This window comes from Bos indicus, chromosome 4 (genome assembly GCF_029378745.1).
Source record: "Bos indicus isolate NIAB-ARS_2022 breed Sahiwal x Tharparkar chromosome 4, NIAB-ARS_B.indTharparkar_mat_pri_1.0, whole genome shotgun sequence".
In the NCBI taxonomy this organism is placed as follows: domain Eukaryota; kingdom Metazoa; phylum Chordata; class Mammalia; order Artiodactyla; family Bovidae; genus Bos; species Bos indicus.
This window is the reverse complement of record NC_091763.1, coordinates 76,247,448-76,271,506: the sequence shown is the minus strand read 5'-3', so window position 1 is coordinate 76,271,506 and position 24,059 is coordinate 76,247,448.

Here is a 24,059-nt window from a genome sequence, read left to right as displayed (position 1 = left end):
AATAATCCATGAACCTACACTGACACATCATAATCACCCAAAGCTCATAGTTTCCATTAGGGCTCATTCTTGGCATTGTTCATTCTACTGTTTGGACAAGTGTATAATGACATTGTATCTATCACCATTTTTGTTGTTCAGTTGCTAATTCCTGTCCGACTCTTTGTGAACCGGTGGACTTCAGCACACCCACTTCCCTATTCCTCCCTGTCTCCTGGAGTTTGCTCAAACTCATGTTCATTGAGTTGGTGATGCTATCCAACCATCTCGTCCTCTGTTGCCCCCTTCTCCTTCTGCCTTCAATCTTTCCAAGCATCAGGGTCTTTTCTAATGAGTTGGCTCTTCGCATCAGGTGGCCAAAGTATTGGAGCTTCAGCTTCAACATCAGTTCTTCCAATGAATATTCAGAATTGATTTCCTTTAGGATTGACTGGTTTGATCTCTTTGCTGTCCAAAAGACTCTCAAGAGTCTTCTCCAGCAGCATAGTCCAAAAGCGTCAATTCTTTGGCACTCAGCCTTCTTTATGGTTCAATTCTCACATCTGTACATGACTACTGGAAAAACCAATGCTTTGACTATATGGACCTTTGTCAGCAAAGTGATGTCTGTTTTTTAATACACTGTCTAGGTTTGTCATGGCTTTTCTTTCAAGGACCAAGCATCTTTTAATTTTGTGGTTGCAGTCACCATCTGCAGTGATTTTAGAGCCCAAGAATATAAAATCTGCCACTCTTTCCACTTTTCCCCCTTCTATTTGTCATGAAGTGATGGGACTAGATGCCATGATCTTAGTTTTTTGAATGTTGAGTTTCACGCCAGCTGTTTCACTATCTTCTTTCACCTTCATCAAGAGGCTTGTTAGTTCCTCTTCACTTTCATTAGATCCATCACTATAGTATCATATAGAATAATTTTGCTGCCCTAAAATCGTCTGTGTTCTGCCTATTCATCCCACTCTTCTATCCCTAGCAATCTCCGAGCTTTCTACTGTCTCCATAGTTTTACTTTTTTATGCGATGTCAAATGGTTGGAGTTATAAAGTATATAGCCTTTTCAGATTGGCTTCTTTTACTTAGTAATATGTATTTAAGCTCCATGTCTTTTCATGGATTGATAGCTCATTTCTTTTTAACCCTAAGGAATATTCCATTTCCTGGCTGTACCACAGTTTACATATTCAAAGCACTTTGTGCTTTCAGTTTTGTCAATTATAAATAAAGCTGCTCTAAGCATCTACGTGCAGGTTTTTGTGTGGACACAGGCTTTTCACTTCCTTGGGTAAATATCAAGGAGTATGATTGATGGGTTGTTGTTACTTAATTAAAAAAAAATGGATGTATAGCATAATTAGCAAATGCAAACTATATATTTACAACACAAATAGTGGATACCTGAGATCATTCTAAATTAGCACAGACAGTTGAGCTAGAAATGCCCTTCTTTTCCCTTTATGGTTTTCACTGTTTTTCAAGATATTGTTCATTTTCCCTTTTCAGACCAAAGGCCAACCTGAGGATGAACTCGGCACAGGTCTTCATCCCATTTTATGAATGAAGAAACTGAGGCTCAGTGCAGGTAACCCCACCTGAAGGCCTAGGCGTCTCCAGTTCCTGTGGGTGTTGGCCCTGACATCCTGCACTCGCAAAGGTGGGTGGGGGGATGGGAAGGAGAGTATTCAGATAAATGCCCTGCATTGTCCTTCCTAAGGATGCCTGCAAGAACTTCCTGCCATTCAGTGGATGATGCCCACAGAGTATTCTATGGAGGAACCTGTTCCCGCTTGAAAGGGTCTCCTGGTTACCACCATGTGCAGCCTTGCTGGGAGCCAGGAGGGCAGAGCTGAGATCACAGCCAAGCCACTCAGATACTCTTTTTGAGGGAAGCTTCTGGGTGGCCCTCAACTTGAATTGTATGTTTAGCTCTTTATCTTGTTTGTGATCTTGTTTCACAGCTGTATTCACTTCCTTTTCATTTGAGTTCTTAGCTCCAGGATGGTAACTTGAAACTCAAAACTCCTAGAGATGAGTTTGGGCCTCTGACTACACTGTCTGGGTTTATTCTTAAGTAAGTGCTGATTGGAATTTCTAGTCTAGGTTGCATTGCTGGTTTCTGGATAAAAAAGTATTTTGTTTGGCCCAAGAATGGGTGCTATGTGATTTTCAGGAAAGCATGTGACATTTCAGGAGAATGGAGAATAAATTTCCTTAGGTAGGAATTTATAAGATTTCAAAGTGAAATCTAAAAATGGAGATTTTAATATTGAAATAACATGATTTCCAGACATAAGTTTGCCTCAGATTTTGGAGGCAAGCAAGGAGTTAAGATTTTTATTTATGTACTTTGGGACAGTGGATCAGTTATCAATTAACAGGTAATAAGCAACTCCAGAGTTTTAGTGGCTTAAAACATCAGCACCACTCTGTTGGGCAGGTCAGGAATGTGGGCTGTGCTCAGCCCTGTGTTTATTTGCTGGTCTTGCCTGGGGTCGCTTGACAGCTACAGTCATCTGGTACAGGGGCCACTGGCCACATGTGGCTCTTAAAATTTAAATTTGAATTAGTTTAAAAAAGAAAATATCAGATCCTCAGCCAAACTAGCTACACAAGGTCATGGCAAAAAAGCACAGTAACAGAACATTTCCACCAGTGCAAAAAGTTCTCCTGGACAGACTGACCTAGAGTTTTGACCCAGGCTGCCTAGATTAAGATGACCTCTGGCCTGGGTCTGGTGGTTGGTGCTGGCTACCTGCTGGGCTAGGGATGTCCAAGGCTGGTCTAGGCTTCTTATGGAGGCTGACTCCAAAAATTAGCAAGAGAGGAGGTGACCCCCGAAGTCCAACATCCTCAAAGCCTCTGCTGGGTTGTTGTGTGTTCATAACCGATTAGCCAAGGCAGTGTGCAGACCGAACCTGGAGTCAGCTTGAGAGAAGCCAAGCAAGGGCACACTTTCTCAAGGGCATGTGGGAAAGGAGCCTCTCAATCTACCAAAGACTAAGACTTGCAAGCATTTGGAATTCTCAATAAGAACTTTTGTTTGTAGACCTGGACAGTTTTCGAAGTTTCATTAAGCTCCAATCTTCACTGAGCTCACATTAGCCAGTTTTGCAAAGTTGTCACATCTCTGCTGAATGTACCTTCTGCCCTCCAGGATCCATGTCAAAGGGCACCCCTACTTGGGACACATTTTCCACCTGTAGGAGGACAGAGTGGTTAAAGCATGCATGTGTGCTAAGTGGCTTCAGTTGTGTCTGACTCTTTGTGACCCTGTGGACTGTAGCCCACCAGGTTCCTCTGTTTATGAGATTCTCCAGACAAGAATACTAGAGTGGGTCACCATGCCCTCCTCCAGGGGATCTTCCCAACCCAGGGATCAAACCTGTGTCTCTTACATCTCTTGCATTGGCAGGCAAGTTCTTTAGCATTAGGGCCACCTAGGAAGCCTGGTTAAAGCATGCAGTGGCTCTGTACTTTTCTGCTTGCACGCAGATGGTGCTTTCACTGACTGTTCCGGGGGGAAAGCCATCACCCACCATCCATGGGGCATGGAAGTCTCATCTCACCAGGGCCTGCAAACAACACACCAATATGTAATGTGATAATGTGATTTATAATAGGAAATATCCATTTGGTCTTCATCTTGGTTTCTGGCACAGATGTCCTAAAACCTTTGAAATTTCCCAAGTGCTAAAAAGATCTAGATGTCCTTTGTTATGTTAAATGACACAACTTTTAGAAAGCCTCCAGGTAACTAAGGATGGAGGCTGGTTGCCTGTGAGAACCAAACAGAGGATTAGAGGACTGGAACTTTCAGTCCCACTCTCTGCCTTCAGGGAGGGGACAGGGGCTGGAGACTGAGTTCAATTGTCAACTGCCAGTGATTCGGTCAGTCATGTCTGTGTAATGAAGCCTCTGTAAAAACTCAAAAGGGACAGGTTTGGAGGACTTCTGAGTTGGTGAACATGTGGAGATTTGGGGAGAGTGGGGTGCCTAGAGAGGGGATGGAAGCTCTGCCCCCTTTCCCAAACCTTGTCCTGTGCATCTCTTCATTTGGCTATTCCCGAATTATTTCCTTTTGTCATAAACTGATGATCTATGAGTAACATTTTTCACTAAATTCTGTAAGCTGCTCTACAAATTAATCAGACACAGAAACGGGGTCGTGGGAATCTGGATCTATAATTAATCACTCAGAGGCACTTGGACTTATAATTTGCTTCCGAAAGGGGTGGGCAGTCTTGCAGGACTGAACTTTCAACCTTTGGAATCTAGAGCTATCTTTAGACAAACAGCCTCAGAATTGAGTTAATTGTAGGACACCAGCTGGTGCTGGAGCATTGCTTGGGAGTGTAAGAAAAATCTTCCCACATTGAAACTGAGTACAGAACTGTCGGATGGGGGTGTGCATATTTCCTGTAGGAAGAGGAAAATCTACTCAGAACAATGAGTCAGTGAAATCCCCGTCACAACAGCCTTCCTTTTGGTTCTTTTGTCATCCTTGTTACTTACTCTGCTTGGGACACAATTCCTTTAAGGTCATAATGTGCAACTTCCTCTTCCCCTACCTAACCCTTCTCTAAAGTTGTTTCAACAAGACTACATCCCAAGAGTCAAAGGATATGCACTTGCTTATCACTATCTAAAAACTGTGTATCTTAAACATGTCATCTGCACTTATTATCATTAAGAAAAATGATATCATTTCATCACTCTTTATACCTTGAAAGCAGAATGAGTATTCAAAAATATTTGTTTAATAAAATAAAGCATTGGAAAGGTAAGAAGACAATCATCCCATTTTTTTAATGAGCAAATGGAAATTGTGTATGATATATACCTTGGAAATAAAGCCAAGTGGTATATAAAGAAGAAAAATCAGTGGTCAACCCAACAGCCTGGTAAAAACAACTTCCGTGCAGCATTTTACGTCTCAGGTACATTTTCATGAGTTTATTATTGCATATTGCATATATTGCATATTCATGTGTATTACTGCCATCAGGCTTTGTTCTAGGTGATCAGACACAACCAGTGAGCAAGATGGGCAGAGATTGCTACCTTCCGGCACTTAGATCTTTGGGGAGAGAAAGGCAGTAATATAAAGAGCAACTAAATGATGCGGTAGGTTGGAGGGGCCAGGCAGAGCAGAGCTGGCACAGAATCTGGGATCTGGGGCTCGATGGATTGTAGTTTCCTACTGTATTCAGATGGGCCTCACCTGGTAGGTGAGGGAAAGTCCAGTAGGCATCCTGGGGAAACGGCACCAGGGAGGGGAGTAGCTCAGGACAGTGGAGGGAGCTGAGGGGGGAGAAAAGAGGTTAGGGGTCAAGAGCCCCGATAATATCTTACATAGATACTGTTCTGTCATTGAGCTCTTCTCAGTGGCAAAAGGGATATGAACTTCCTTACAATTTACAAGTTTCACTCTGGATTAGGGACAGCATCTGTACCTAGGTGGCTCAGGGGTAAAGAATCTGCCTGCTAATGCAGGGGACTCAGGACACACAAATTCGATCCCTGGGTCAGGAGTATCCCCTGGAGGTGAAAATGGCAACCCACTCCAGTATTCTTGCTTGGAGAATCCCATGGACAGAGGATCCTGATGGGTTACAATCCACAGAGTCACAAAGGGTAGGACATGACTGAACAATTGAGCATGTAAGCACTATAACTACAACAGTACCTCTATTTCATCTAATCTTTTCCCTGTCTTCACCTTTTAACATCACACCAAAAGCATTTCCCCATGTCATTTAAAAACTGAATATTTAACATAATGGCCATAGAAAGCACTCAACAGTTTGGACCTTGGGAAGTGCATCGCTTTATTCATGGAATCATCTGTTTAGGGCCATGGAACCAAGAGGGCTGATATTTTGACCATCAGTCAAGGGCGACCCAGTCTTTGGGCTGGAAAAGGTATCACTGAGACGCTACCATCTGTCTTTTGATATCTATCGGTCTATCTATCTGTCTATTCATTTGCCCTTCCTAAGGTCCTGTCTGTTAGACAAACATAGCTTGGTGGGTGGAGAAGAGGCATTTTTGAATGGAGTACTGCCTAACTCTGAAAGGTAAAGGGGGCACTTTCGAGAGAACAGCGCTGACAGCGGGGAAAGCACAATGCAGGATGGAATCTGTGTTGACAAAGGCACTGAGTACAAAAGAAATGGAAGTAAAAATTCACCCTAACTGCAGACACAGTGGAGCTCAGAGGGAGGTTGATTTTGAATGGCAAATGTGCCATATCACCTTATTTTAGTTCAGGACCTTTCCCTATAGTGCAATGTTACATGTGTGAAAATGTGTTTCCTTACCTCCAGAATAATGGACACGTGTAAATTCTCATGGATACTCAATGGCGAAAACCTTTGCCAAAAGATAACAATCTGTTTTAAATTTTAAAATTAGTTTACTGAATCTGCAAGAAAATGTGGACGTTTTTTGGATAACTTTTTTTCTCCTAATGCTTTCCTTGGCCTTTCAGTAGGAATTATGTTTGTGCTCCATTGCTTTTTAATGGAAAATTTACTAAGGAAATTGAAAATCAGATGTAAGTTTGTGAAATTTGGTAATTCAAATGCCTCATTTGATGAAATTAGATAATGCTAAAATTCAGTTGCAAGAATTTGCAATTTCAAAAACTTAGAACAAATAATACATTTTTATTGTTTCAAGATGAACACCAAACTGTTGGTTGCCTTGTTTTTGCTCTGGGTGGAGAATACAGATGTTCCATGTGGCTGGTCAATTTCATAGTTCCTTCTTGCCCCCATGCCTCCAAAATGCAGCCTAGTGTGGCTCGTTATACCAGCCTCAGTTCAGTTCAGTTCTTTCAATCGCTCAGTTGTGTCCGACTCTTTGTGACCCCATGGACTGCAGCATGCCAGGCCTCCCTGTTCATCATCAATACCCGAAGTTTGCTCAAACTCATGTCCATTGAGTCAGTGATGCCATTCAACCATCTCATCCTCTGTTGTCCCCTTCTCCTCCTGTCTTCAATCTTTCCCAGCATCAGGGTCTTTTCCAATGAGTCAGTTCTTCGCATCAGGTGGCCAAAATATTGGAGTTTCAGCTTCAGCATCAGTCCTTCCAATGAATATTCAGGACTGGTTTCCTTTAGGATGGACTTGTTTGATCTCCTTGCAGGCCAAGGGACTCTCAAGAGTCTTCTCCAACACCACAGTTCAAAAGCACCAATTCTTCGGCACTCAGCTTTATAGTCCAACTCTCACATCCATACATGACTACTGGAAAAACCAAAGCTTTAACTAGATGGGCCTTTGTTGGCAAAGTAATGTCTCTGCTTTTCAATATGCTGTCTAGGTTGATCATAACTTTTCTTCCAAGGAGCAAGCGTCTTTTAATTTTATGCTGCAGTCACCATCTGCAGTGGTATTAGAGCCCCCCCAAAATAAAGTCTCTCACTGTTTCCCTTATTTTCCCATCTATTTGCCGTGAAGTGATGGGACAGGATGCCATGATCTTAGTTTTCTGAATGTTGAGTTTTAGGCCAACTCTATCACTGTCCTCTTTCACTTTCATCAAGAGGCTTTTTAGTTCTTCTTTGCTTTCTGCCACAAGGGTGGTGTCATCTGCATATCTGAGATTATTGATATTTATCCCAGCAATCTTGATTCCAGCTTGTGCTTCATATAGCCCAGTATTTCACATGATGTACTACTCTGCATATAAGTTAAATAAGCAGAGTAATAATATACAGCCTTGACGTATTCCTTTCCCGATTTGGAACCAGTCTATTGTTCCATGCCTAATTCTAACTTGCTTCTTGACCTGCATACAGATTTCCCAGGAGGCAGATCAGGTGGTCTGGTATTCCCATTTCTTGAAGAATTTTTCACAGTTTGTTGTGATCTACAGTCAAAGGCTTTGGTGTAGTCAATAAAACAGAAGTAGATATTTTTCTGGAACTCTCTTGCATTCTCGATGATCCAGTGGATGTTGGCAATTTGACCTCTGGTTCCTCTGCCTTTTCTAAAACCAGCTTGGACATCTGGAAGTTCACGGTTCATGTACTATTGAAGCCTGGCTTGGAGAATTTTGAGCATCACTAGCGTGTGAGATGAGTGCAATTGTGCGGTAGTTTGAACATTCTGTGGTATTGCCTTTCTTTGGGATTGGAATGAAAACTGACTGTTTCCAGTCCTGTGGCCACTGCTGAGTTTTCCAAATTTGCTGGCATGTTGAGTGCAGCACTTTTAGAGGATCATCTTTTAGGATTTGAAATAACTCAACTGGAATTCCATTACCTCCACTAGCTTTGTTCGTAGTGATGCTTCCTAAGGCCCATTTGACTTCACATGCCAGGATGTTTGGCTCTAGGTGAGTCGTCACACCATCGTGGTTATCTGGGTCATGATGATATTTTTTGTATAGTTTTTTTGTATATTGTTGCCACCTCTTCTTAATATCTTAAGATATTAATATACCAGCCTTAGTACATCTTAACTATCTCCATCAGCAGTGCCTAGTTTACAGCCCCAGCTCAATAATTGGTTGTAAACGAGTAAGTGGATCAACAAAATGATGCTGGCTGTTGACGTCAGGAGAACAAGGAGTCAGTGGTTGAACAGACTTTTTCTTCTGCTTTCAGATGTGGAAGTGTGCTGAGATCCCAGGCTGGAAGATAACTTAAGCCTGGATTGTTATTGGACTTGGAGACAAGACAATAGCTTCCCGTGGTTTCAGTAAAAACCAGTGCTATTTGGGAATAAGTTCCCTTTGAAATTAGGCTATCTTCAAAATCCAGTGGTGGTTAATATTTTCAGCTCACTGATGTTCATGCATGTACACTTTGGGTACCCATCATTGCAGCATCATGCAGAAATGGAATTTCCACTTGTAATATTTTGGGGGGCTCTCCTTAGGAGCTTGGGAGGATATGGGCTTGGCCCAGGTAGACACACCAACCCTCAAGACTCATGTCATATTTCATGGCTGATCAGTTCTTAGTGGGCTTCTTTCTCCCCCAACCTAGTTCTAGAAGCACAGAACAGATCCCTGGATCAGCAGGGTTCTGATGACAAAGACCAGAGGACCCTTGGCATTCTCTTGGCCCCTTTATTTCACCACGAGTGAATCTGACAGCTTCATAAGGCTGTTGCTGGCTTTGAAAATGGAGGAAGAGGCCACAAGCCAAAGGATGAAAGTAGAAACAACTCTCAGCTGACAGGCAGCAAGGAAATGGGACCTCAGTTCCATAACATCCAAAGAACTGAATTTTGCCAAAAATCCAAATAAGCAAGGAAATATCCTCTGGAGCCTCTGGAAAGGACCACAGCCCTGCTGACACCTTAATTTTAGACTGATGGGACCTGTACCAGACTTCTGATGTGTAGAACTATAAAATCATGCATCTGTGTTGTTTGAAGCTGCTGTGTTTGTGGTAATTTGTTTCTGCAGCAGGCAGCAGCATAGAAAATGAATACATGATGTATATTCCCTGTTCCATGAGGAGAACATCCTGGCTCAGGAACATGCTCAACTCTGTGCAGGTATTGATGGGGAAACCAGGGTGTCCCAACCCAAACCCGTAGCTCATCCCTCACCACCTTTCCACACTCTGTGGATCAAGTGAGTGTGTGAGGTGCATGGAGATGAGGAAAGGAGGCTGTTCTCTGTGCAGATACTCTGCACTTAGCTCAGGCACATGGGGAGGAAAAGGTGGGCTATTGATTTTCTGCATGGCCAAGCCAAAGACGTGGGTTTCCTGATTTAGGGTCATCCTTAGGAACTATCCCCACCTTTGAGAAGTGATTCAATGGGAAATTCACACTTATTTTATACATAAGAAATCTAAGGGCTATCATGTGGTCTGTTGTCAGTATCAAGTTTAGATTTTTAGGCTCAGTTTTAGTAAATCCAATAAAAAATATTAGAGAAATACCCTCCTTTCATCAACTAAATCAGGCTCTGTTTTGTGGCCATTTCTCCAGGAACAGCTCTGTTAGTTATCTGTTAGGTGGACATACATGGGGGACCATGTTAAACCACCCACTGTGGATTCTCTCTGTGTTCCTCTGGGCAGGTTTTCTGTGCTTGGTTCTCAGGGATGTGGCTCAGCTGGCCTAGCTCTGACAATTCATTCCATTAAAATGTAGGTGCCTTCTTAAACACTCATCCCAAGAGCTCAGCTATAGCAAGGATCTGCTGAAAACGCATGTCCTGGAGAGCTCCAATTTCTGTTAAGATAGACAGTTGCCAGCACCCCACTGTCTCTCAGAGACTTGGAAAACAGTTTAAGGGATGCATTTGGTCAACAATGTGGAGTTGTCATCTTTTCCTCAAGTGTCTCCATTGTAACCATACTGCTAGGTTAAAATGCGGAACTGAGTTAAATTTCTCCTATAGACTCATTCACTGCGACGAGAAATGTAAATGCACTTGAATAGAAAACCTGGGAGTTAGCTCACAAGTCGGAGAGACTTCTCAGTTCTGATAGAACCCCCTAGGACTGGAGGCATTCCATTGCTACTCTTCTGCCATTTAAAAAAATGGCAAAAAAACCGTTTTTTCTTTCTCTTGAAAATACATGCTTTAAGGATTCGTTGGACAGAAACAGTTGCCCTGCTGGTGATGGGAAATCTTAGCTCCACGGCTGTGTTTATATGTCTTTTTCCAACCCCAAGAGTATTTTCATTACCTTACAACATTACAAATTGTGAAGCATTTTTTTTTCCCCCAAAATAAATGTAAGCAGGAATGCTGACATTCTGAAGCACGGGGCTGCGAAAGTCCAGTGTGGAAAGGTGGTGTGTCAGCTACCACAACATAAAGAACAGTCATCACATAATCTGTTTGAAAAATATGATTCTTGAGTCAAAGTAATATATGCTCATTAGGAGGCATTTGAAAACCATGGATAGTTATGATAGAAATATAAAATTTCAAAAGAAATAGTTACAAAAATAAATATAAAATATCATACCACTATGTAGGTAAAACCACTATCCACACACCAGTTGATTATATTCTGACCCCTAATTGCACACACATATGAAAACAAAAATAGGGTTTACAGTGAATGCACATAGCCTTGTATCTTGTTTAAGAAACTTGTATTGCTTATCTTGGGAGCATTTTTGCACATTACTTTTTTCCTGTCCTTTTTATTTTTTATGTTTTAATCTGTCACTCTGTCAAAGGCTGGAGTATCACTGGAGGCTGACAGTGCTAAACTGGATAAGAGTGTACCATACACCAGTGATACAGCTGAGCTGGATCTGACATTGCATGTTTCTTTAATTGGAGTCAGAGTTTTTCTCAGAATTTTGAGAGATTTCTAAAAATTAATTTTTTATTTTGTCATCTTCATTTTGACAATACATAATGAATAAATAAAAATGTAATCATATTTTGGATTACATGGATAAAAAATATTATTTTCCAGCATTGCCTTATGTTTCCAAAGACCAAATTTGTGCTTCTGTTTAAGACTGAAATATTGCTGGGAAGCATTAATTTAATTGGAATCAGCCATTTAAAAGAAGATGCAGAGTAATGGGCACTAATCCAAGTGTATTTCAAATAAGACTCCTATTATTAATTTTAGCATAAAAGTAAAGTTACATTTGCTTTGGTTGGTCTTCTGGTTTGTAAATTTCATTAGGTTATATAGGACATGAACCATAGCACACAGTGTCTTTACTTTTTATTTACAAGTAATTACAGATTCACTTTAAGGAAAGTTGCAAAAATAGTACAGACACATCTGTGTTCCTACCTAGTTCCCCCGTTGCTAATGTTATGTAACTACAGTACAACATCAAAACCAAGAGACTGATATTGGAACAACCCACAGAGTTCATTCAGATTTTACTAGTGTGCTGTGTGTGTGTCTGTGTGTGTGTGTATTTTTATGCCATTTCATCATGTGTAGATTTGTGTAACCACCACTGTGATGTGCTGTGCTTAGTTGTTCAGTTGTGTCCTGCTCTTCGAGACTCCAAGGACTGTAGCCACCAGGCTCCTCTGTCCATGGGATTCTCCAGGCTTGAATACTGGAGTGGGTTGCCATGCCTTCCCACAGGGGATCTTCCTAACCCAGGAATCAAACCCAGGTCTCCCACATTCCAGGTGGATTCTTTACCATCTGTCTGAGCCACCAGGGAAGCCCACTACCATCAGGATACAGAATAGTTCCATCATCACAAAGATCTCTCTCATGCTGTCTTTGTGAATGTTCCATGTGCTTTAAAATAATTTGTGTTCTATTGTTGCTAGGTGGAGTGTTCTATAAGTATCAGATTCTATTGGTTAATGGTGTTAAAATTATTCCACTCCAAAACTCAGCAGTATTATACCGCAGTTGAAAGACTCTGATTAATTAGCTTTCTCTGGACAATGAAGCACAAAAATTCAGTGGCATGAAGCAATAACAATGTTTCGACTTCATCTGGGGCTTTAGCTCTTCTATATTGGTCTTGGCTGGGCTCTCTCATGGTTCCAGGGATCAGCTGAGCGTTGGCTGAGCATGTCTAAGTGAAGCTTGGAGTGGGCCACTGCACACGTCTGTTGTTCTCTTCTGTAACCAAGGGGCTAGCATAGTCCTTCTCCTGGTGAGTGCAGAGTACAAGAGGGAACAAGCAATTTATAAGGCTCTACTCATGTCATATCTGCTAGAATCTCTTTGACCAAGAGTGTAGTCACATGACTGAGCCTGGATTTGGGAAGTTATAGGGAATCAGAGTTGGAGAACATGCATCTTTACATGGCAGAGAGCATGGTTAGAATTTGTGCAGGAGATTTGGGACTATTGATGCAATCCTTTGGCCACCTGACGTGAAGAGTCGACTCATTAGAAAAGACCTTGATGCCGGGAATGATTGAAGGTGGGAGGAGAAGGGTATGCCAGAGAATGAAATGGCTGGATAGCATCACCGACTCAAAGGACATGAGTTTGAGCAAGCTCTGGGAGATGGTGAAGGACAGGGAAGCCTGGCATGCTGCAGTCCTTGGGGTCGCAAAGAATTGGACATGACTGAGTGACTGAATAGCAACATCAATGCAACCTATCATATCTAATAATAATTTTTATCTGTTATATATTTTTCTTTTTTGTGTATATAGTTTATAAATGATATTTGATTTTATTTTTGCCTCAATATGAAATCATTTTTAATGGGAGAATATAGCACATTTCCATTTGTTGTTATAAATGCCTGCTGTATTATTACTATTCAATCTTTATCTTCTTTCTCCATGACCACCTGTGTTTGCTTATTTGTGGAATATGTCTCTTCTCATACATTTCTCTAATATTCTGTATATTATTCTTTTCAACTTTAATACTGAACACAGTTTCCCTCTAATGCCCAGTGTTAATAATCATTCAGTTTACATTAAATTCCTCCATCTGACCAATATATAAAATGAATAGGTTAACAAGCTATTATTTTTCTTAATTTCCCCCAATAATGATTTCCATTATAGTTCTTCATATAGTTTGTTCTACTGCTGCTGCTGCTGCTGCTAAGTCAATTCAGTCGTGTCTGACTCTGTGCGACCCCATAGACAGCAGCCCACCAGGCTCCCCCATCCCTGGGATTCTCCAGGCAAGAACACTGGAGTGGGTTGCCATTTCCTTCTCCAAGTTTGTTCTACTGGGGTCAGCTTTAAGTATTATCTTGTCTTTTTTAACATTATCTAATTTCTCTTGTAAGAACTATTTTGCTCCTTACATTACAATTTCAACCAAAATTTATGCCAAATATTGATACTAGAACTGACTGGCTCTTTGTGACCCCATAGACTGGAACATGCCAGGTTCTTCTGTTCATGAAATTCTCCAGGAAAGAATACTGGAGTGGGTTACCATTTCCTTCTCCAGGGCATCTTCCAGACCCAGGGGTAGAACCAGGGTCTCCTGCATTGCAGGCAGACTCTTTACCATCTGGGAAACCAGAGAAACTCACTTTTTCACTTTTCTTTCACTAACTTCTCTTATAAAAACTATATCGTGCCTTACATTAGAATTTCAACTAAAATTTATGGCAAGTATTGATACTAGAACTGACTGGCTTTGATATTTGCCACAACTAATTTTTTTTTTAACACTCACTATCATGAGTTTTGTGCCCTGATTAATCTTTTGCTTGGCTGGTGTTTATTTTCAGGAAACAATTCTCAGGGTGCATATATCTTGATATTCTATACTCTGGGTAACTGAAAGTGCCACTCTTTTGTCTTTATTCAAGATTGCAAACTTGTCCAGAAAACAAATTCTAGAGTAAAAATAGTTTCTCTTTAAAATTATATTAAACATGTTCTTTTTTTATTACAAACGTGTGGAATTGAAGACAAATGCATATTTATTTTGTAGATAGTTTTTCTTCTTCATCTGTACTGTTGTTCAGTCACTAAGTCGTGTCCAACTCTTTGCAACCCCGTGGATTGTAGCACGCCATGCTTCCCTGTCCTTCACTATCTCCTGGAGTTTGCTCAAACTCATATCCACTGAGTCAGTGACGCCATCCAACCATTTCATTCTCTCTTGCCCCCTTCTCTTCCTATCCTTAATCTTTCTCAGGATCAGGGTCTTTCCTTCATCCGTACACTTTCATTATTTTTAGAAACTGTCAAGCTTGTCTCTTTTTCCCTTAGAATTCAGCCTGTACCTCGTATTTGACTCTTTCTTTGGCTCAGAAATTTTGCTTTCATTTCTCTGATTAAGGATTTGGCTCCATTTCTCAGTTCTTTCATGATGGAAGTGTCATAGCTTTCCCAGACCCATTCTCCTTACTCCATGGCTTTTACCAAACCATGTTCATATATTCATCCATCTTCCTCCACATTTTGCATGAAATCTTCATGTTAGCATTCTATTCTAATAACTCAATACCTCACATTGTCTACTCAGCTCTGTGTTGCCTCTGTATTTCTAATTATCATGGCTGTTTTTGTCTACTTCACTATTTGAGCCCTAATTTTTATTTTTTCCTCCTCCTGAAAACTTGTCCTAATTGGATGAATACAATATATTTGTGTTCCTCTTTGCTGAGAACAAAATTAGGAACTCCCTGCTTTCCTGGGAAAAATGTTTTCATCAGGTAGCATTTCTTTAGATGCATGAGTGTAACTCTTAACAGCAATTTCTTTTTGTCTTTATTTTCCACCATTTTGGAGATGAATTTGGTAATGTTTAGTCGTGGGTTATAACTGTGGGAGCTGAGACAGAGCATTTGTCATCTCTGAATTGTGCAGGTATCCCCTCAGGGTCCTGGTGTGCCATTTCCTCTGCTCACTGGGGCTGGGACAGTCAGCCAGGATCCTGAGACTGTGCACTGCCTGGTGGGGTCCATACTTCTCTATCATAGAGACGAGAAGGCATGTCTAGTGTGCCCCGATGTCCCGTCTCACAGCCCTTTGCAAACACCTACCTTCTCCCCTCCATGCTCATGGATGTCAGAGAGCTTTTTCTAGTACCTTCCTTGACAGCCTTCTGGCTTTACATTCACCCTCCTGGAAGCCCTTCACATTGGGCCTGCAATGTGATTTATCAGGCAGTCATTCTTCACTGTATCTGGTATGTGAGCAGGTCATTTCCAACATTGTTTTAAGATTTTTCTATATTGTACATTCTACTGTTCATCTCAGAAGCAATCTCAGAGAACGCTAAGTAGAGTGACACATGTTGCTACCCTATCTTGCCAAGAATTCTTGACCTTTTTCTTTATTAAGAATCCCATTGGAAAGCTTCTTGGGAAAACATGTGAAGTGGAACAAAGTTAACTGACCCAGAAAGGTGATTAAAAATCCCAGAATTCTGTCAAAGTCTTGGAACCAAGTTCTCCAGTTGTTTACACAGGTCTGTCTGGCGACGCAGAAAGGCCTGTCCCTCTTAGCTCTTTCCCTGTACTCTCACTTAGATGGACAGTTGGAATATCTACATCCAGCCTCTTCCTCGCCCCCACTCCTTGCCCCCCCAGCTCTGACTGTAGTGTTTGCTGCCTTCTTTATGTCTGTAACAATTCTACACTTCCTTAAGATTCCATTGTAGTGCGAGTTTCTCCATGAAGCTGTCTGCTTCCTCTCCAACAGTCAAAAATAAGGAGGCAGCTGGGGAAAGTCTGAATATATTTAGGTATCATTTATTCTCCCCCTTTGGGAGGAGGTAGTAGATTTTCTTGACTGATTATGTAAAAAGCTGTCCTTTTTTTTATACAAGATATAAGCATGAGGTCCTGATTGACCCTTTTACAGCAGTTACACATGTTGCTATTATGCAAAATTGGGCTTCTAACCCAAAGGCATCACAATACTTGGCCTTAGAGTTATAACAATTGATGTTTCCTGTTTAAGTACAGCTTTCTGTCAACACTTAAAATACTCAAGCGTAATGAATTGCTTTACTTTGTTCTTCACATGATTGTCAGAAACAACCTTTTTAAAACAAAAATTTATATTTTTTACTATTCATTGCAGTAAAATTATTATCTCTTTAATTCCATCATTATTTTCAGAGTGATTCAGATAATCAGAAAACCTTGCATTTTGAAGCGAAATCTTGATGCATACCGCCAGCATAGATGTACCTTTGTAATCTCTCTATAGTACCCAAACAGTCATAAACATACGCCTTCCAGAATCAGAAAAAAATTAAGGCTAGACGGTACCTTCATACACATCTGATGAAAGAGTGGATGTGTCAAGAAGTAAAATACCTTTTTGGATCACAGAGACATCACAGGAAAGCCAGGCCTCCCGGGGTCTATAGTAAGCCCCCTACAAATGAACAAAATCCATTCTGAGAACACGTTTGTTAAGTCCAGTTTGTTGGTAAGTCCAACAGTGTTAGCCTAGGTACCCAACTAACACAATCAGCTACCTAGTACTGTACTGTAATAGGTTTATGGGTTTCCCAGGTGGTGCCCTTGGTAAAGAAACCCCCTGCCAGTGCAGGAGACATAAGAGTTGTGGGTTCTATCCCTGGGTTGAGAAGATCCTCTGAAAGAGGGTATGGAAACCCACTCCGGTATTCTTGCCTGGAGAATCCCATGGACAGAGAAGCCTGGCAGGCCATGGCCTATAGGGTGGCAGAGTCAGACATGACTGAAGCGACTTAGCATACATGCTTCTAGTAGGTTTATAATACTTTCACACAAATAATACATAACATGCAAGCAAGTACAAAAATAAAGAAAACAGTTTTAATCTTACAGTACAGTACCTTAAGAAGTACAGTAGTACCATCTATATCACCACTGCTTTTACATTTGCTTCTAGACATCCTGGGCTTGAAATAAAGACCCTGTTCTAATGTACTCTGTGCAACACCATACAACAAAGAACACAAACGCACAGCCACTTGTAGAGGATGCACACATGTGACAAGGTATACCAGACATGTGAACTAACTTACGTGATTGGACGTGTGAATGCACGTTTGCGTATTTGAAAGTTCCCAACTTGAAAGTTCACATGTTACTGTATTTGGATCATGAAGTGCATGACTGCAGGGGGCACGCAGATCAAAGCCACCACTGTGGAAAACTCTTTGTTAATGTCTACTAAAGATGAACACATGCACATGCTTGGACCCAAGCTGTTGCACTTCCAAATATACACTCACCAAGCATCAGATCAGATCAGATCAGTCGCTCAGTCGTGTCCGACTCTTGGCGACCCCATGAATCGCAGCACGCCAGGCCTCCCTGTCCATCACCAAGCATACCTATATCTAATCACCAAAGACATTGCAAGTACTTACACTAGCAGTGTTACACTAACTCCCAACTGGGAAGGACCCAATGTCTGAAAAGTGTAATGGATGTGTATACTTTGCTATAATCCTACAATAGGATACAATGCAGTGTGAACAATAACAAATTACTCCTTCCTGCAACTTGTATGAATAACACAAATGTGATGCTGAGAAAAAGAATCACACTGTATGATTCCATTTATGACCAGTGGTATAGGTGGCCTACAGAGCAGCTGTCCCTGAGGGGCCTGTGGAGGAGGCAGCACAGCCAGCGCTTCTGTGTCATGATGCGTGGGTGGCAGTGGCTCATTGACAAGACCTGCACTTTTTTTTGATGTAAATTATACTTTAATATGTTCTGAAACTCCAATACTTTGGCTATCTGATGTGAAGAGCTGACTCATTTGAAAAGACCCTGATGCTGGGAAAGATTGAAGACAGGAGGAGAAGGGGATGACAGAGGATGAGATGGTTGGATGGCATCATTGATTCAATGGACATGAGTTTGAGTAAACTCTGGCAGTTGGTGATGGACAGGGAGGCCTGGCGTGCTGCAGTCCATGGGGTTGCAAAGAGTCGGATGCAACTGAGCGACTGAACTGAACTGAATACTTTAATATACACACATATTTATAAAATATTCACAAACATAAATGCACACGGTCTATCTATAACTTTTGTCAAGCCCTTTTCTCTCTCAACGCCTCATTGTTCCCATCTGTAAAATGGGACAGATAACGTGAATTATTTCCAATGGCCTGCCCTGCTCTGACATTGCCTGATTCTCTGCTCACAGTTTCAGACTCTGGGCTGAGTGAGCTCCCAGGGATCAGAGGCAGCTGGGGGGAGGGCGGAGCCTCCTGGAGACCCCTGTGCTCTGTTTAGTGCTGGAAGCTCTAGCCCAACCGGTGGCTATTTGACTGCTCTTGGGAATTTCCCCAAAGTGAGTAAGTACCTCTTCATTTTGAGAAGTCTCATCCATTTCAGAACTGCTCTAATGATTGAAAACACATCACACATTAATGTGAAATATTCCCTGTTGCCACCTACTCTCCAAATGCATTACCAGAGCAAAACAAAACCTGCCCTCCAGGGCCTTCCCAGGGCTGGACATAGGTGCCGTCACAGGACTCCCACTTGCTGGGTACTCCCAGGCTGCAACCCTCATCCCCATCCTCCACGCACCACCCCTGAGGTCACCTCACTTTCCTGCGTCTGCCTGCCCCTCACAGCTTCATCAAATCCACACATGGAGTATAAATGGGGGTGTGATGACAATGACACAAAGCTTGTTATTTGGCACAGTAGATAGTGTTGAAGTGTGTATGTATACATGCATGTAGTGTGTACATGAGTGTTCTCCTGTGCAATGTGGGCATCCACACATGTGTGTCCTGTGTCCACTGAACCGAGGAGGTACCCCTATCACATGCCCAGAGCAGCTGTCAGTAAGGATTTGTGTGACTGAATTGAGCACTGCATAATGGAACATTTGTGCTGTATTCTCTCCTTATACTTAAACATTTCTTTTTTTTAAATTGTATTTTATTTTTAAACTTTATAATATTGTATTAGTTTTGCCAAATATCGAAATGAATCCGCCACAGGTATACCTGTAATTTTCCTAAGAAAAGCCAGTGGGGCAAATAGAGTTGGTGAGTCAGGTGGCCAGGACACATCTGCTCATCAGCTCGTCTCTCTTCTCCCTGCCTCAGGTCCTCCTTTGGCTCACAACACCTTCCAACATCAGCTGTCAGTGTATTTATCTGAATTTACTCTCACGTAGCCTCTGGCATCATGATTCAAACCTTGTCCAGAAGTTGGCTATTGTGCTTATAGAAAGTGACGTCTTAGGGAATATGGGGTGGGCAGGCAGAATGCTGACTCTTCCTTGTTCGGTCCAAGGATCCAATGTCCTCCGGGCCGCCCCCCCTCCAACCTGGTTGCGGGTGGCTGGAAGGGGACAGTCACTTCAGTCACAGAGACGCTAGAAGGAGGCACTTCCCTCCCAATGCATGATTGGGAAATTGAGGTCACCACCTCCATAGACACTGAACTTTCTCTGAGGCAGTTTTTCTGTAGCATCCTATGCAGTCACCCTTCTGGGCTGGGAATGCATAGTGACTGCGTTGTGGGGGTTCTGTGGGCATCACCCTCCCTCTGCAGGCCAGATCATGCTCTTCCTCAAAGGCTTGTTTTGGGTACATATGGTGTATTGATAACACAATTTCTTTAGCTTTTTAATTCTAAGAAGGCTTGCAATGAACCAGATTTTGGAGCTGAGACCCTGATAGTTTAGTTTACTCTGTGGAACACTGAGAAAAATTGTCATATTTCAAGTTGAAGAACCTGTTACTTAAACAAGGGGGTATGATTTTTCCATCTGTGATCAGGGCTGTGCAAACTTTAGCTGGAACGTCACCACGAAGGCTGGATGTTCTTTGAATTCAAATAAAAGAGCTTACAAGAATCACCTGGGAAAGCAGTGCCTGGTAGATGACAGCCCTTCCCCTGCCAAAGGGGCCGTGCCCTTCCTTAGGAGCCTTCCGTGGCCCCCCATTTCTGGTGGGATGAAATCCAGACTTGCTTCTCAGCCCTACTCAGTCTGGTCCCTTTTTCTGTCTGACCTCTCCTCTCACCACACATCCATCACACATTCTAGATCCAGTCCCAGATTTTGCTGTTGCTTAAGCTATGCCTTTAGTTTTCTACTTTCAAGGCATTTTTATGTTTCTCAGCTCCAGAAAACCCTTGTCACTGCCTTCACCATCCACAGCTACTGTTGTTCCCATCCCTCACAATGCCATCTCTAGACCCTTCCATTCTGTCAGAGCCTTGGTCTCCTTTCATTAGAATTATTAATACACACGTCTGTTTTTCCAGGAGCCCGAGTCCCTAGATGCTGCTTAAATGTTTTGGCATCCTCCGTATCCCGTAAACGTCAAGGACTTCACGAACCGCCCACATTTCTGTTTCATGTCAGGGCTTACAGAACGGCTCTTCACAGCTACTGTGGGAACACTCATTTCATCCCGACTCTGACGTGTGGGGCCGGCGGCTGGCGTGGGGATGTGGTCCTGCCCAGAAGGCGGGAGGTAGCCTGGATGCAGATCAGGACTCTGGACTTTCCCGCACACACAGCTGCTCCACGATCTCCCGGAACCGGAGGCCGTACAGAGGATGCTGCTTCTTAGCGCGCAAGTTCTCAGGGGCGTGAAGACAGGTCTTATACGGAAGGAGCTACTTCTGTCTGCTCCATGGCTTGGCTAATTCCTGGAACCTGAGAGAATTGGCTTGACTACTCAGGAAATCACGGATTAGCGGGGCATCTAGAAATAGCATCTAGAGTGTGCTTTTAACTCTGGACAGAAAGACACCAGAATTTACCCAGATGAGAACACGGTTTTCATCTTGAAATCCTCTAAAGAAGTGCTCTGCATTCTCTTTGGCCAAAGTGGCCTAATTTGTCTTAATTGTGAGAAAGGTACAAAATTCTACCTTAAATCTTCTTCATATACTTTAATGTACCTTTAACATTTTTATTTGTAGTTTTCTGGCTTCCCTGGTGGCTCAGATGGTAAAGAATATGTTTGTAATGCAGGAGACTCAGATTCAATCCCTGGATTGGAAAAATCCCCTATAGAAGGGAATGGCTACCACTCCAGTATTCTTGCCTGGAGAATTGCATGGACAGAGGAGCCTGATGGGCTACAGTCCATGGGGCCATAAAGAGTCGGGCATGACTTAGTGACTGACACTTTCACTTTTTCTTTCATATTAAAACTAAAATATACCCTCTGTTAAAGATTAAGCCCTTCTCAGAAATCACCTGTAATTTCTGCATCTTAAAACAACTCCTATAATTTTTCTCAGATAAGCATGTTTTTTATACAATTGAAAAAAAAAGGAAATATCAGTTTGTTACCAGTTTTTGCTTAAATAGTAAGGGTACACATTGCTACCTAGTCTTCCTCATTTTCTCTTCTGCCACAGTTGCAGCTCTTTGTTCCTAGCCGAGTACCTCCCCACCACTCCATCCTCAGGTGTCTCATACAGGCCCTTGGCTGTAGCGAACGTTGCAGTCTGCTGTGTGGATTTATTCAGTCTGCCCTTCTCAGCATTCCCATGCCAGGAACACTACTCTCAGTTCCTGTGTCCTCTGGGCTGAGAACAGTGGAGTCCAGGTTCTCTCTGTGCTGAAGGCTGGATACCGGGATAAAGGATGCTGTCTGTTATTTAAGAGATGCTCCTAGCCTGGTGTGATGTCTGGTGCTGATTAGCTTCTTATTTAGCTTTTGGGGTACAACTCTATGTAGACATATAGACATATATCCTTGTGAAGGAAAATAAGATTTATGTGTTTCCTCAAATGAAAGCATTTACTTTTTAGCAAATAAATGTGCTCCCATTTGGTTGAGGATAGGCAATGAGAAAACATCCAGAAGAAAAGTGAAAATTGAAAATCGAATCATCATGATGTTTAATCTAGAGGCTGCCACACACTCAGCTATAGTCAGCTAGATTTTTCAATGTGCATGATTGTTCTGGTATGTGGAGCTGACCCTGGATAGAGCCTGTGCTTTCACCCTGCTCACCATCTTCATCAGAGAGCTGATAGTTCATGATGACAATGAGTTCATCTCCACAGAGGGCCTGCCCACCCCTCAGATGATGGCCACACTAGAGGGAAGGCACTTGCCAAGCCCCACGATAAGTACCTAGTGTTTGGACTGAACTTGCTCCTCCAGAGAGGCAATCTTGTTATTAACTTTGGACTTGTCTGTATTCATTATGAAATTGTTTCATCCCAAATTTCATATAAATGTAGCAAGTGATCATTCTCCTAATTTTTTTAATGAACCATGCTATTGAGGTATGGTTGACATACAAAAAACTGTACATAATTCAGGTACACAATTCGATGGGTTTTGGAGGTAAGTATACAACCATGAGACCATCATCAGCATCAATGCCATAAACACAACCATCATCTCCAAAAATTTCCTTCTACTATCTTTAGTTGCTATTATTTTCTTTTGTGATGAGAACACTCAATATAAGACTTACCTTCTTAGCAATTCTTTTGTGTATGATACGATGTTGGTAATTATAGACTCTGTGCCATCAATCTCTAGGACTTATGCATGTTGCATATGCTGAACTCTGTCTTAGACTAAGACTTCCCACTTCCCCTCCCCCAGCCCCTGGTGACCACCACTCCACTGTCTGCTTCTCTGATTTTGACTATTTTATATTTCTTATCTTCATGGTGCCTTGTAGTGTTTGTCATCCTGTGTCTGGTTTATTTCACTTGGGAGAATTTCTTCCAGATTCATCTACATTGTAGCAAATGGCAGACTTTCTTTTTTGAAGATGAATGACATTCCACTGTCGGTATATACAGTACTTCCCTGATCCGGTCATCTGTCCACGGGCACATAGGTTGCTTCTGTGTCTTGGCTGTTGTGAATAATACTGCAGAGAACATGGGAGGCTCTTCATAAATCTTGCTTGGTTGTTATATATAACCTATCCTTTTCTCTTAATTGAAGAGAACTTTAATACTTAAGCAGGAGTCTGCCGGGAGCCGGCATATTGCATATTGAGTGCATATTGCATATTGAGTGCAGCACTTTCCACAGCATCATCTTTCAGGATCTGGAATAGCTCAACTGGAATTCTATCACTGCCGGGAGCCAGCGTGAGGAACTCCGTCCATGACAAAGGTCATGAGGAAGGAGGCTCGGCATACGCAAAGGCGGGATTGAGCTTCAGGAGTCCCCCTGGAAAGTCTCAAGCATCTACCCCCAAAACCAGAGTCTGCCTACTTTCTGCTTTGTGCTTTCACCTACACCTCTGACTTTACGGGGGGCTGTCCCCCACTACCTCTCTCTGAAAAAAGAGTTAGCTTACAGTTCCAGTTAATAATTCCTGGGTGTGACAGTGTTTAACCTACAAACTCCTTTGGAAATCCTCTAGCCTGCCTGAATAGGTTTTTCCGGCCACATGTGATTGTTCAGAGCCTCCCAACTGTGAGAGGCAGGAGATATTCTAAACTGTCTAAACACAGATTCTTTTGAGTAGTTAAAAGATTGATTAGAAATTGTATTGGTGAAGGGATTTTCACTTGTTGGGCCAATGTTTGCTGCTAAGTTTCCATATCCCTTACCTGCTGTGTCCCTGGCAGTGTATTGATTAATAGAATTGGTGTAAGTAGTAGCTTTAATGTTTGTAACCTGGGACCCTTGAGTTAATTCTTTTTCTTGTTATAGCCCACCACACCTTTGCTCTGTAGAAATGCAACTTTATATAATGCTTTTGGAGGGTGGCTCCTGACCAA